The following is a 12,092-nucleotide window of genomic DNA, read 5'->3' on the forward strand; positions in this document are numbered from 1 at the left end:
GTTTTTGCTGGCAGAATAACATGAGTGATTCTTTTAATGCACGCTCGTCCCCTCACCACAGTTCCTATACAAGAATACACTGGCTATTTATATTAAAAATATTTTACAGGTGACAGTTTTCCCGATTTTTAAATACTGTGGTTTTTTATTCAGCATTGTATTCAGGTCAAGCAAAATGTCTGGTTTACAGAAGTCTAATGCTGTAAGACTACATGTTATGGGCCGGATTTTAAAAGGGTTACGCGCATAAGGTACGCGCGTAACCCTTTTAAAACCCCCCTGCACGCGCCAAGCCTATTTTGCATAGGCTCGGCGGCGCGCACAAGTCCCGGGGCTTGCAAAAAGGGGCAGTCAGGGGCGTGGCCAGGGGGGGCATGGTTTTGGATCGGGGGCATGTTCGGGGGCATGTGGGCGGTCTGGGGGCATGGCCGAGTGCCCCGACACAGCGGCCTGTGTCGGGGCCTGCTGCGCCGGGGCACGTAAGTTACTACTGCCCGCGGCCAGGCAGGAACCTGGCCGCAGCTCCAGATGATGACATTAATGCTATTAGAGTATTTAAGCTCCCTAGCGTCACCTTTGCAACAGGACTCCTCACTGGTCGAGTACTCGTTGCTTCAGAGATTTCTCTCTTCCTGCATTCCTGTTCCTCGTGTTCCTGGTTCCAGTTTCCTTGCTCCTATCCTTGCTTCATCCCTCGGATTGATTACATGGACTTTGACCTCTGCATTGCCTGACTTCGCCATTGACTTTCTTCAAGCCCAGAACTCTGCATTGCCTGACTTCATTGTTGACTCTCTCCAAGCCCGGACCTCTGCATTGCCTGACTTCGCCATTGACTCACTCCAAGCCTGGACCTCTGCATTGCCTGACTTCACCATTGACTCACTCCAAGCCTGGATCTCTGGATTGCCTGACTATGCTATTGCCTCTCTCCAGACCCAGACCTCTGCTTCACCTGACTACGATATTGACAATCTCCGTGATCAGACATCAGCCTTGCTTGCCACTGCCTTTGGATTTCCGCCAGCCCTAACTCAAGCCTTTTCTTTGACGCCTCTTCAGCTTACCCCCTGGCGTGGTTTATTGAGGCTTCGGCCTGCTCTTGCTCGAGTACTCCCTGTCTGCTCCTGTTCCATTGGTGCTCAAGTTTCCAGGACATTACCTTGTCCAGAGTAAGACCGTACCATCTCTTACCTGCTGTCTCTGGGCTGAACCAACTTTCTCCTCGAGGCCCACCTAAGTCCTGCCGGCCCTGGCACCCAAAGGCTCAACCCGCAGGGAATGAGGGTGGTATAGGTGAAGTTCCAGTCGCCTCTTTCTATCAGCCCACTCCGCCTGCCAACGGTGGGGACCAGTAGGTCCCTACCTATGGATTGCATCAACCCCACCTTCGCCCAAGGGTCCACCTCCGACATAACACTACAGACCTGACTAGGTGCTTTCCTTTCCAATTACTGCTTGAAAGTCTGCTGGTGTGCAGTAATTCAGTTTAGGAAGCAAAGAGTGGCACTTTATCTGCTCAATTCCCAACCCAAGCACTGGAATACATTTAGGCTTAGAAATCACAGCCCTGCCGTTGAGACAGAGCAGCTGGAAAGATTGAATTAACTGACATTAAAATGAGCAACGCTCCTGCAAGACCTGGCCGTCCTAGCATTGCTGGTGGATTTTCTGTGTTTATCTTTAGGATAATCCAGTTCCTGCTAATGTTGGATAGTAATAAGTAAATCCGTTTCCTTAATCCAGATGCATCTTTGTCTTTTCCTCCTTACAACATTTACTTGAGCTGCGCAGGTGAGAGATTTCAAATCACTGACTGGAGTCGTGAACTGTAGTTACTGCAAACAGAGCAAATGAAGGGCGGGTGAAGTATAATGAGATCTGCAAAATTAGATTCCACGCAGAAGGCACATCCTCCAGTCCCAGTTGTCATTGTGGGGAGTTCTGTACGATGTTTTGGGTTATGTGCACACCTGTTTAGACAAATGAACCAGGGCCTGGAACTCATTTTACAGCTGATCGGCCATCAGATGAGCCTGTGCCAAATGTAACAGGTAAACGATCTGATTTCTGCCAACCTTCTCTTCATAATCAACCCAGAAATCGTGCACCTAGTTTCAACAATTCTTTTTAGGGGTAGTTTTCAGTCTCTTCAGATGAAGGGCGATTCCTGCGGACTTTTGCACCTGCGCTGCAAACAGGGCAAAGGATGTGCCTGAAAAAATGAAATTACTGTGTGCACTTCTCCTCCCCAACCTAAACCAAGGGCGGAAAGAGTGCAGGTACATTTTCCCACTCTGAAGAGCAATTTTCAGAAGGCATTTTTATGCCCCAGGTTTTACAGTATCTGTGCTGCATAAACTAAGGAGGTCCTGCAGGCTTCTGTTGGAGGCCATGGCCAGTGCATTGGCAATAATGTAAGGCGGACAGGGGCTGTTTGGAATATTTCCCCTCGTGTCTCCAACACGGAGATTGTCACTATTCTGTCTGGTTGAACGTGCAGTTTTCAAAAGTCATTCCTGGCATAGAAAATGGGGCTTTTGAACATTGCCTCAGGGATCTGTACTTGGACCGGTGCTTTTCAATATATATATATATATTAATGATCTGGAAAGGAATACGACGAGTGAGGTTATCAAATTTGCAGATGATACAAAATTATTCAGAGTAGTTAAATCACAAGCAGACTGTGATACATTACAGGAGGACCTTGCAAGACTGGAAGATTGGGCATCCAAATGGCAGATGAAATTTAATGTGGACAAGTGCAAGGTGTTGCATATAGGGAAAAATAACCCTTGCTGTAGTTACACGATGTTAGGTTCCATATTAGGAGCTACCACCCAGGAAAAAGATCTAGGCATCATAGTGGATAATACTTTAAAATTGTTGGCTCAGTGTGCTGCAGCAGTCAAAAAAGCAAATAGAATGTTAGGAATTATTAGGAAGGGAATGGTTAATAGAACGGAAAATGTCATAATGCCTCTGTTTCGCTCCATGGTGAGACCACACCTTGAATACTGTGTACAATTCTGGTCGCCACATCTCAAAAAAGATATAGTTGCGATGGAGAAGGTACAGAGAAGGGCAACCAAAATGATAAAGGGGATGGAACAGCTTCTCTATGAGGAAAGGCTGAAGAGGTTAGGGCTGTTCAGCTTGGAGAAGAGACGGCTGAGTGGGGGATATGATAGAGGTCTTTAAGATCATGAGAGGTCTTGAACGAGTAGATGTGACGCTGTTATTTACCCTTTCGAATAATAGAAGGACTAGGGGGCATTCCATGAAGTTAGCAAGTAGCACATTTAAGACTAATCGGAGAAAATTCTTTTTCACTCAATGCACAATAAAGCTCTGGAATTTGTTGCCAGAGGATGTGGTTAGTGCAGTTAGTGTAGCTGGGTTCAAAAAAGGTTTGGATAAGTTCTTGGAGGAGAAGTCCATTAATGGCTATTAATCAATTTTACTTAGGGAATAGTCACTGCTATTAATTGCATCAGTAGCATGGGTTCTTCTTAGTGTTTGGGTAATTGCCAGGTTCTTGTGGTCTGGTTTTGGCCTCTGTTGGAAACAGGATACTGGGCTTGATGGACCCTTGGTCTGACCCAGCATGGCAATTTCTTATGTTCTTATGTTCTTATTGTTTATCCTATCTGCACTTACATTTATGCACTTAAATATGAATTTGAAAAGCCCAGCATGGACCAGAATTGGAAGATGTGCGCACAAGTTGGGCTCAAGCACGCCCACTGAATTTTAAAATCCACCCAGATGCACACGTATCTCCCGCTGTGCACATAAGGTTGCCAACTGTATGGACAGTATGGATTTTTGCTTTCAGGTCCGGAAGTCAAAAGGAGGTCTAAAATGTCTGGAAATAGTCCGAGTTTTAGTCCTCCTGAGATTTCTTAATTTTTGTTGTCTGCTCAGAACAAAGCCAAAAAAAAAAACAAAAAAAGGCCTAGCACTGACGAGGCCATTGTCCAGAAGAAAAGAAGCCCCACAGGTGGCCCGAAGAAGAAAAGAGGCCTGCTGTCACCGTTGAACAGAAGAAAGAAAAAGGCCCCGCAGAGCCTTTTTGGCGGACCCCCATCTCGCCAACGACCTGAAGAAGAGGAAAGGCTACAGAAGCGTGTCAGCCTGAAGCAAAGTTCAAGCCCATCGGGCTGGAGCCCCATCAACACTCCTCCCTCCTGCCAGTTACCTAGAAAAAAGGCCTGGAGCTGGCAGGGCTATCGGCTAGAAGAAAGGCAAAGGCCTCACTGAGCCGTCGGTGCACCCCATCCTGCCAGCAGCTCAAACAAAAGGAGGAACCCAGACTAAATTTGTGTATGCGAGAGAGAGTGCACGGGTGGGCGCCTGAGAGAGAAAAAAAGGGCATGGGTGTTTGTGAGAAAGAGAGTGAGAGGCTGGGTGTCTGAGAAAGAGAGTGAGAGCATGGGTTGGCTGGGTGTCTGTGATAAAGAGAGTGAGAGGGCTGGGTGAGAAAGAGAGTGAGAGCATGGGTGGCTGGGTGACTGTGAGAAAGAGAGTGAGAGCATGGGTGGCTGTGAGAAAAAGAGTGAGAGCATGGGTGGCTGTGAGAAAAAGAGTGAGAGCATGGGTGGCTGTGAGAAAGAGATTGAGAGGCTGGATGTCTGAGAAAGAGAGTGAGAGCATGGGTGGATGGGTGGCTGTGAGAAAGAGAGTGAGAGCATGGGTTGGCTGGGTGTCTGTGATAAAGAGAGTGAGAGGCTGGGTGTCTGAGAAAGAGAGTGCGAGCATGGGTGGCTGGGTGACCTTGAGAAAGAGAGTGAGAGCATGGGTGGCTGGGTGACCTTGAGAAAGAGAGTGAGAGCATGGGTGGCTAGGTGGCTTTGAGAACGAGAGTGAGAGCATGGGTGGCTAGGTGGCTTTGAGAACGAGAGTGAGACATGGGTGGCTGTGGGAAAAAGAGTGAGGGCATGGGTGGCTGGGTTTGTGTGAGAGTGACCATGTGCTTATATGACAGAGAAGAAAGTTTATGTGCTCTTTCCTCCCCCCACTAATCTACGAGAATCTCAGGGAGAGAGGAAATCAAAAGCTATCTGCTATGGAGAATGGGGGACTTTTCAAAGCCTTATTAGTTTTAATTATTGAGGGTTGTTTGATATGCCTGCTGGTTTAAAATATTTTATTGGTGTTTGGTTAATTTTTTTTAAAAAGTGTATATGAGTTCTTAATTATTTGATGTTATTCTATTTGTCAGCTGTTTTGAAATATTTATTATTTTGATTTATATGGTTTTCTAACTATGATTAATGTTTTATTGCTTTATTTTATTGTTTATTTTATGAGACATGATGATGTTTATTTTTTCTATATTTATTCTGCATACAGGTTTTGACTTTTGGTTTCCCGTTCAGTTTTTGTCTCCACGTTTTTATTTATGCTCTCTTTATTCTATATTTGATGAGGGTTTGTCTGTGCTCTTTCTGTCTGTCTGTGTTCTGTTAGCATGTAGTTTCTGTGTAGAGATCTATAACAGCTTGGTTTGCTCTGTTTTCCTGATAGGAGATACATTAGTGTTTAAGGACTACTGCATATGTGAAGTGTTGCCTTTTCATAGGAAAGGTTTGAGTGCTATCAATTAATGCTGTTTTGCAATGGGAGGCTTATTATATTGTAATTGAAATTGTTTACTCATGGTTTTCTGAAGGCCAAGTCCACACCCAACATATTACAATAGGCTTAAATACCATATAGGTTTCAACCGCCCCACAAGAAGTGCTCATGCAGGTACCCTACACATTCCTTCCCTGAAGGCTGCGCATCTGTCCCTCACCATAACTAGCACCTACCTCTGGAACTCCCTCCCCCCTTCCCTCCGAATAGAACCATCACTCAACAAATTCAAAAAAGGAGTCCAAACATGGCTCTTCAAGCAGGCATACCCCGACTCAACCAATACGTAGACTTCTCCTAAATGGACCTTTCTAAGAATTTCCACTACCTGCCCTCCCCCCCCTCCCCCCCTGCCGTGCCCCTCCCCCCCCTTGCTCTTCTCCTTTTCCATCTGTGCCCCTACCCTCCCCACCTGGAATTTGCTGCACTTCATAACTCCTGTACTACTTTCTCATTGTTAAAGATAAAGTTTTCTTAGTTTTGTACAAAGTTTTCTTTCTTTCTACCTTTTTCCTCCATAGCTATTTAGTTCTTTTATGTTATTATATATAATCTCAGAATGTTTTTACGATGCTTATATCTTACACCATTTGCGTTTAACTATGACATGTTATTCTGTTCATTGTATTTTCCTCCTTTCAGTTCAATGTAAGCCGGTATGATGTGCCTCACGAATGTTGGCAAAGAAAAGTCTATAAATAAATAAATAAATAAAAGTATCTTTTTATTTTATTTTTTTTTGCAAGTTTTTCTGGTTGGCACCACAGCTGTTTATGTAAATATAATATATATGTTATTTTAAGTGATATTTGTACCTCAGAAGAGTGTACTTTGAAGGTCCTTTTTCTTGTAAAATCTGTTATAAATGCATCACTTTTAATAGTGTGTGGAGAGGACCATGGGTGGGGGAGTGGGGTGCTCAAGGCTGCAAGTTTCACCTAGGATGCCTAATACCTTGCACCATTCTTGATCTGGAACCAGATGCAGAAAAGCTCATATGGAGAGAAAGAGGAGACCGTAACAGCACATGGAGCCACACAGGCAGAGAGAGGAAACTGAGACAGCAGGAGACTAGGAGCTGGGAGAGAGATCAGTGATATATGCCCTAAATTGTTGAACATAGCAGTCTGACTGTCGGCTCGATACAGTAAGGCCGCTGTCTTATGAAAAGGAAAATGCCATCTGCCTCTCGTGGTACAGGGAGCAACTCACAGAGAGTCCAAGAGAGTCCAGATTTGGACCCTAGACACAACACCTGAAAAATATCACTCTTTGTCCTTCAATCTCACTCATTGGGATGGATCACTCATGGCATCTCTGGGGATGGGTTTAGTGTGCGGGCTAGAATCAGCCTTTCCTGCACTCACAACTCTTCCTAATGGGCTTTCTTGTTTTGTTACCCATCACTGAGAAGGGGCCATGGGGGTGATAAGATGTCTTCACCACCTTGGGAGATCATAGCCCTAGCCCTTGTGAATGATTAATCAATAATAAAACCATCTTTGGAAGGCTGCTTGAACATTGAAATGCCAGCTAACAGTAGACTAAACTATTTAAAAAATATTTTATTAGTATGTTTTTACTATTATGATGTTTTATATTTCTTGATTTTGTTGTTTGATGTTTTATGAAGAACAAACAGATTTCTGTTTTTCCATTGTTGCACTGTATAACAAGTTTGGCTTATGTGGATTCTAGTTCAGATTTGTTTGCACATTTCTATTTATAGTTATGGTCTCTTTATCCTGAATTTGATGAGTGTCAGTCTGTGTTCTGCATGCGTGAGGTCTGGCCAGCTGCCATCTTGCAAGTTGCATACAATGGCTATGAAACCAGTGAGTCTCCTGAAGTGTAGGGGTGCTGAGAAGGGGTGGAAATGGGAAAGGGAGGGGGCAACTGTAGGTTGTGGAAGGGCTGACAGCAAGTAAGAACTTTATGAAAAGATACAGCAGTGCTAGGACAGAGGGGCACTCAGAGTGAGCACATGAGCAGCCGCATAACAGAAGAATGTGTATGTATGTGTGAGTCTTTGTGCCTGAGAGGGGGTGTGTGTGTATGTGAGTCTTTGTGTCTGAGAGGGTATGTGTGTGTGTCTTTGAGAGTGTGTGTATGTGTGGGTATGTATATAAAACTTTGTGTCTGAGAAGGGTGTGTGTGTATGCAAACTTTGTGTCTGTGACGGTGTGCGAGTGGTTGTCTTTGTGTCTGAGAGGATGTCAGTGTGTGTGTGTCTGAGAGGGGATGTGTGTGTGTGTGTCTTTGTATCCTGAGAGGATGTGTGTTTGAATGTGTCTGAGAGACTGTATGTATGTGAGTCTGTCTGTGTGTGTGTGTGTATCTGTGAGTCTTTGGGTCTGGTGGGAGGAGAGAGAAGCTGGGCCTTTTATTTCAAGTGAAGGGACATCCACCCACCACCTCTGGTAAAAGTAATGGCGACTCCATATCTCTGTGAATACTAGTTTTGTGGTTCTCGATGTGTGAATGGTTGGTCACCCCTGCTATATTACATGACCTAGATACTAGACCACACTCCTTAGTATGGATCCCAGTGGTGCCTTCCACAGTAATAATCATGTGGAAGTGGCTCAACACCATTGGTGAAAACTTTACTTAGAGCATCCAAGTGTTCAGAATTTTCACAGTGGAAAGTTGGCAACCCTATACGCACACATCTCATTTGAATTAAAAAATGGGCATGATGTGGGCATGGTCTGGGTAGAGCATGGGCATTTCAGGGTATGGCAAAGAAATGTGAGTGTAAATACTTATGCACCCTGGTGTATGCCCAGATCCACTGCCGCGTAACTTTACTTCTGCTATGGAGGTGTAACTTAAAAAATAAAATAAATTATTACTTTCTGTTGGGTTTAAAGGGTCTGGGGTAACAGATTTGTGCGCCTAGATGCACACTCACTAAAAATTGAGCACACATGCGCTTGCGACCAGGGTATTTTATAAAGTGTGTGCAAGTTATAAAATGGCCATCTATCTGGGTGCGCACACACACACAACCTTCATTGGCTTCCTATTAAACACAGGATCCTCTATAAAGTGCTCACAATCATTCACAAAGCAACACACAAACTTGCTCCTATCATGTTAAGCACACAACTCCAACCTCACACATCTGCCAGACCAATTAGAAGCGCATACAAAGGCACACTGCATGCTCTGCCGGTAAAATCATCATTGAGCAAACGAGCACTATCTTCAGCAGGCCCCCACCAATGGAACGCGCTCACTCCAGATCTAAGACGAACCAGGTCATCAGGAGTTCAAAAAAAAGCTAAAAACCTGGCTTTTCCCCCAAGCCTTCCCAGACACTTAATGCTGCCTAGACGCGATAATAAACCCATATTATGGGACACCTCATTGAGTTGCACTATTATAATAATTTTTTAACTGCACTTTGATTTTGAGTTCAATCGTTCAATCGTTTCTTATTTATACTACTTATACTATTTTATACTATATTATACTTTATTTAATTTGTACTTTGTTCTATTGTTCTATGTAAAGCCCTTCCCCTTTTTTGGGCATTTCACTATTTTATGTAAACCGGAGTGATTTGTATTTCATACAAGAACATCGGTATATAAAAATTAAAAATAAATAAATAAATAAAAGTGCATCCACAAAAATTACCATCATAGTGCAACAACGTGTATATTTTTACCCGCAGTGAGGAGAGCCATTCCCAGGTACAGGGTTAGGGAGGTGTTTGCACTAATACACATGTTTGTTTTTGCAAACATAGATGAGCAAATTTAACAGGAAAAAGTACCCACACAAATAGCAGGTGAACATTGGGCACTTACTTTTTCTTCCCTTTGGTGAGACTGAGAAGAATCCGGGAGAATGAGGACTATATCGATGAAATACTTATTAAGGCATCAAAGATGAAGAACCTAAGAAGTGGAAGAGGAGAAATCATCCCATAATGAGAAGGATCCAAAACATAAAAACCTCAAAGTTGCATGCACAACAAACACTGCACATAGGAGGCGGACAGTAGTGGTGGTTGATGACTCACTTCTGAGGGGCAAGGAGGCATCCATCTGTCAGACATATTGATCTGTTTACTGGACCCCAAAATCCAAGACATTACTATAAGAAGCGGAGTGAGCGTGAGCCATTTGTGTTGTGGTGCAGTTGACGCCACCTCATGGGCGAGTCCACGAGGCCTACGCCAGTGGCTGGAGAACACACTTTGACATGAGCCAGGCTAGAGATTCACCTGTACCAGCCGCCTCTCCCATGGGTTGAGCCCTTGGCTTCTGAGGGCTGGCAGGTGGTTCGAGGGAACTAAGACAGGACAGACAAGAGACAAAGGAACAAAACATGACAAAATTGCCGTAGTAAGGCAAGACAGGCTCCATGGACAAGGCAGGGAGACAATGAGAGTCAACAAAGACAGGGAAAGAGCAGGAATAGGATGAGGCAAGGCTGGATGGCTGGACAAGGCAAGGCTGGAGAAGGCTGGATGAGGCAGGGCTGGATGCAACAAACACTGCACAAGGCAAGAAGATTCTTTGCTGAGGCATCAGAAGAGCATCTAAGGCAGCCTTAAGTAGAGGCTGAGGCTGACATGATTACAGAGCATCCCAAGCTGGATTCCCACCATGGCTCCTTTTAATTAAGGTGTATGCTGCATGCACATGCCTTTGGAGTTGCTGGCAGGAGCAGGAGAATGATGAGGCCTGAATGCCCCAATGGAGTGCAAGCCAGATGGTGCAGCCCTGGGAGCAGAGAGTAGCATCTCTGCCACAAGCGGAGGCAGCTCGCATTGGGGTGAGTACAATGGCTCACAGGGCCTTCCTGCAAGCCAATAATTGTAGCAATACCCATGTTCTAAGCCCCCTCCCCAGACTTCTTGTCTTAGGCATCTTGGGAAAACATTGATGGGATCCTGTCTCCTCCATCTTGCGGCTTGGGAGGTTCGACATGAGTTCTGGCAAATTTTTCAAGAATTCTTTGGTCTTCGAGTGACAGGAAGGAGACTCTACCGGTTGATTCTCTTCTGCAGGAGAAAGATTCTTGGGGAAAGAAAAGCATAGCTTAAGGGTCCCTGGATCATTGTCTTGAATGGGGACAGCCTCTGCTTCCCCAGCAGTGGCATCTACCTCTATGACAAAGTGCTTCATGGAGTCTGAGTGATCAACAGAGTTGTTAGTTGACAAAATCCTAGGTTGTTGTTTATAGCATAGGACAGTAAGCAATGTTTACTGGAGTGGTAGACCCAGTAGGTTAGGCAAGGTAGTCTGAAACACTGTAACTGGAGTGACAGTGTTTTTGGAAAGAGGGACTCAATGCACAATCGACAATGTAGGCCAATTAATCAGACTGGTGGAATCCGAGCCAGAGTAACCGGAAAATGACAGGGTTGACTACTTTAGGTAGAACATAGAACTTGATGCTTTCTCGATGTCAAACAATCTGCATGGTGATGGGCAAGGTGGCCATAGACTGAAGAAATAGTGCGATGTGCGTTCAAGGTGAAGGTAGGCCAACTGTACTGGCGTATCAGTGACTCCTGAATAAAATTGCCCCTGGCTCTGGAATGAAGTAAGGCTTCGGAATTTACAGTATGTTCCCCAAAGGCTGTGGGGAGGGAGCCGGGTGACTTAATATGGTCTTCCCAACTAAGACCCCGTTTTTAGAACTTCCTGGCTTTTTGGGGCAGTGGTTAGCGAAAGGCCCCTGTGTTGTGCCATAGATGCAAAGGGTATGTTGTCTTCACCTCTGTTTCTCTTATTCTGAGGTTCTGGTCAAACCCAACTGTATGAGTTCTTTGGAGGCAATAACCATCATAGGCTCCATGGCAGGCTTCTTGGGGTAGTGGAAGCCCAGAGCCAAACGCATACATTGGTAAGATGTCTTCTTCTCCTGAGCTTGTTCCTGGAACCTTAAGTCCACACGGATAGCCAAGGCAATGAGTGCTTCCAGAGAAGGGGGGAAGATCTTTTATTCACCCAGCTAGACCTTGCCAGAAGATGTCTGTTTGACTATCTTCTCTCAATCTAAGCTTGGAGGATAGGGAATTAAACTCTATAGCATACTTTCACACCATGTGAATGTCTTGGCGAATACATAGGAATTCTTAGCTGCAGACAAGATTTGACTAGGTTAATAAAAAATCAGGTAAAACTGTTGCACAAAGTTGTCCAAGCTCCCAAGGAGAGGATCATCTTGTGCCCACAAGGGAAAGAGCCAGACAAGTGCAGGGCCATCCAACAAGGAAAGTATATAGTTTATCTTGACACAGTCTGAATAATTAATGAGCTGCCTATATCTCGAAATGCATTGATGAACCCTCTGCATCCTTTGGGGTCACTACTGTATCTAAGAGGTGGCGGAAGTTGCAACATGGATTCTACTGTCTGACTGGTCATGGGGGGAGGGTTCACCAGAGCTGGTAGCTGGGCCAGGGTCTGAAGTAACCCAGTCAC

The sequence above is a fragment of the Rhinatrema bivittatum genome, chromosome 17, assembly GCF_901001135.1.
Source record: "Rhinatrema bivittatum chromosome 17, aRhiBiv1.1, whole genome shotgun sequence".
Classification (NCBI taxonomy): domain Eukaryota; kingdom Metazoa; phylum Chordata; class Amphibia; order Gymnophiona; family Rhinatrematidae; genus Rhinatrema; species Rhinatrema bivittatum.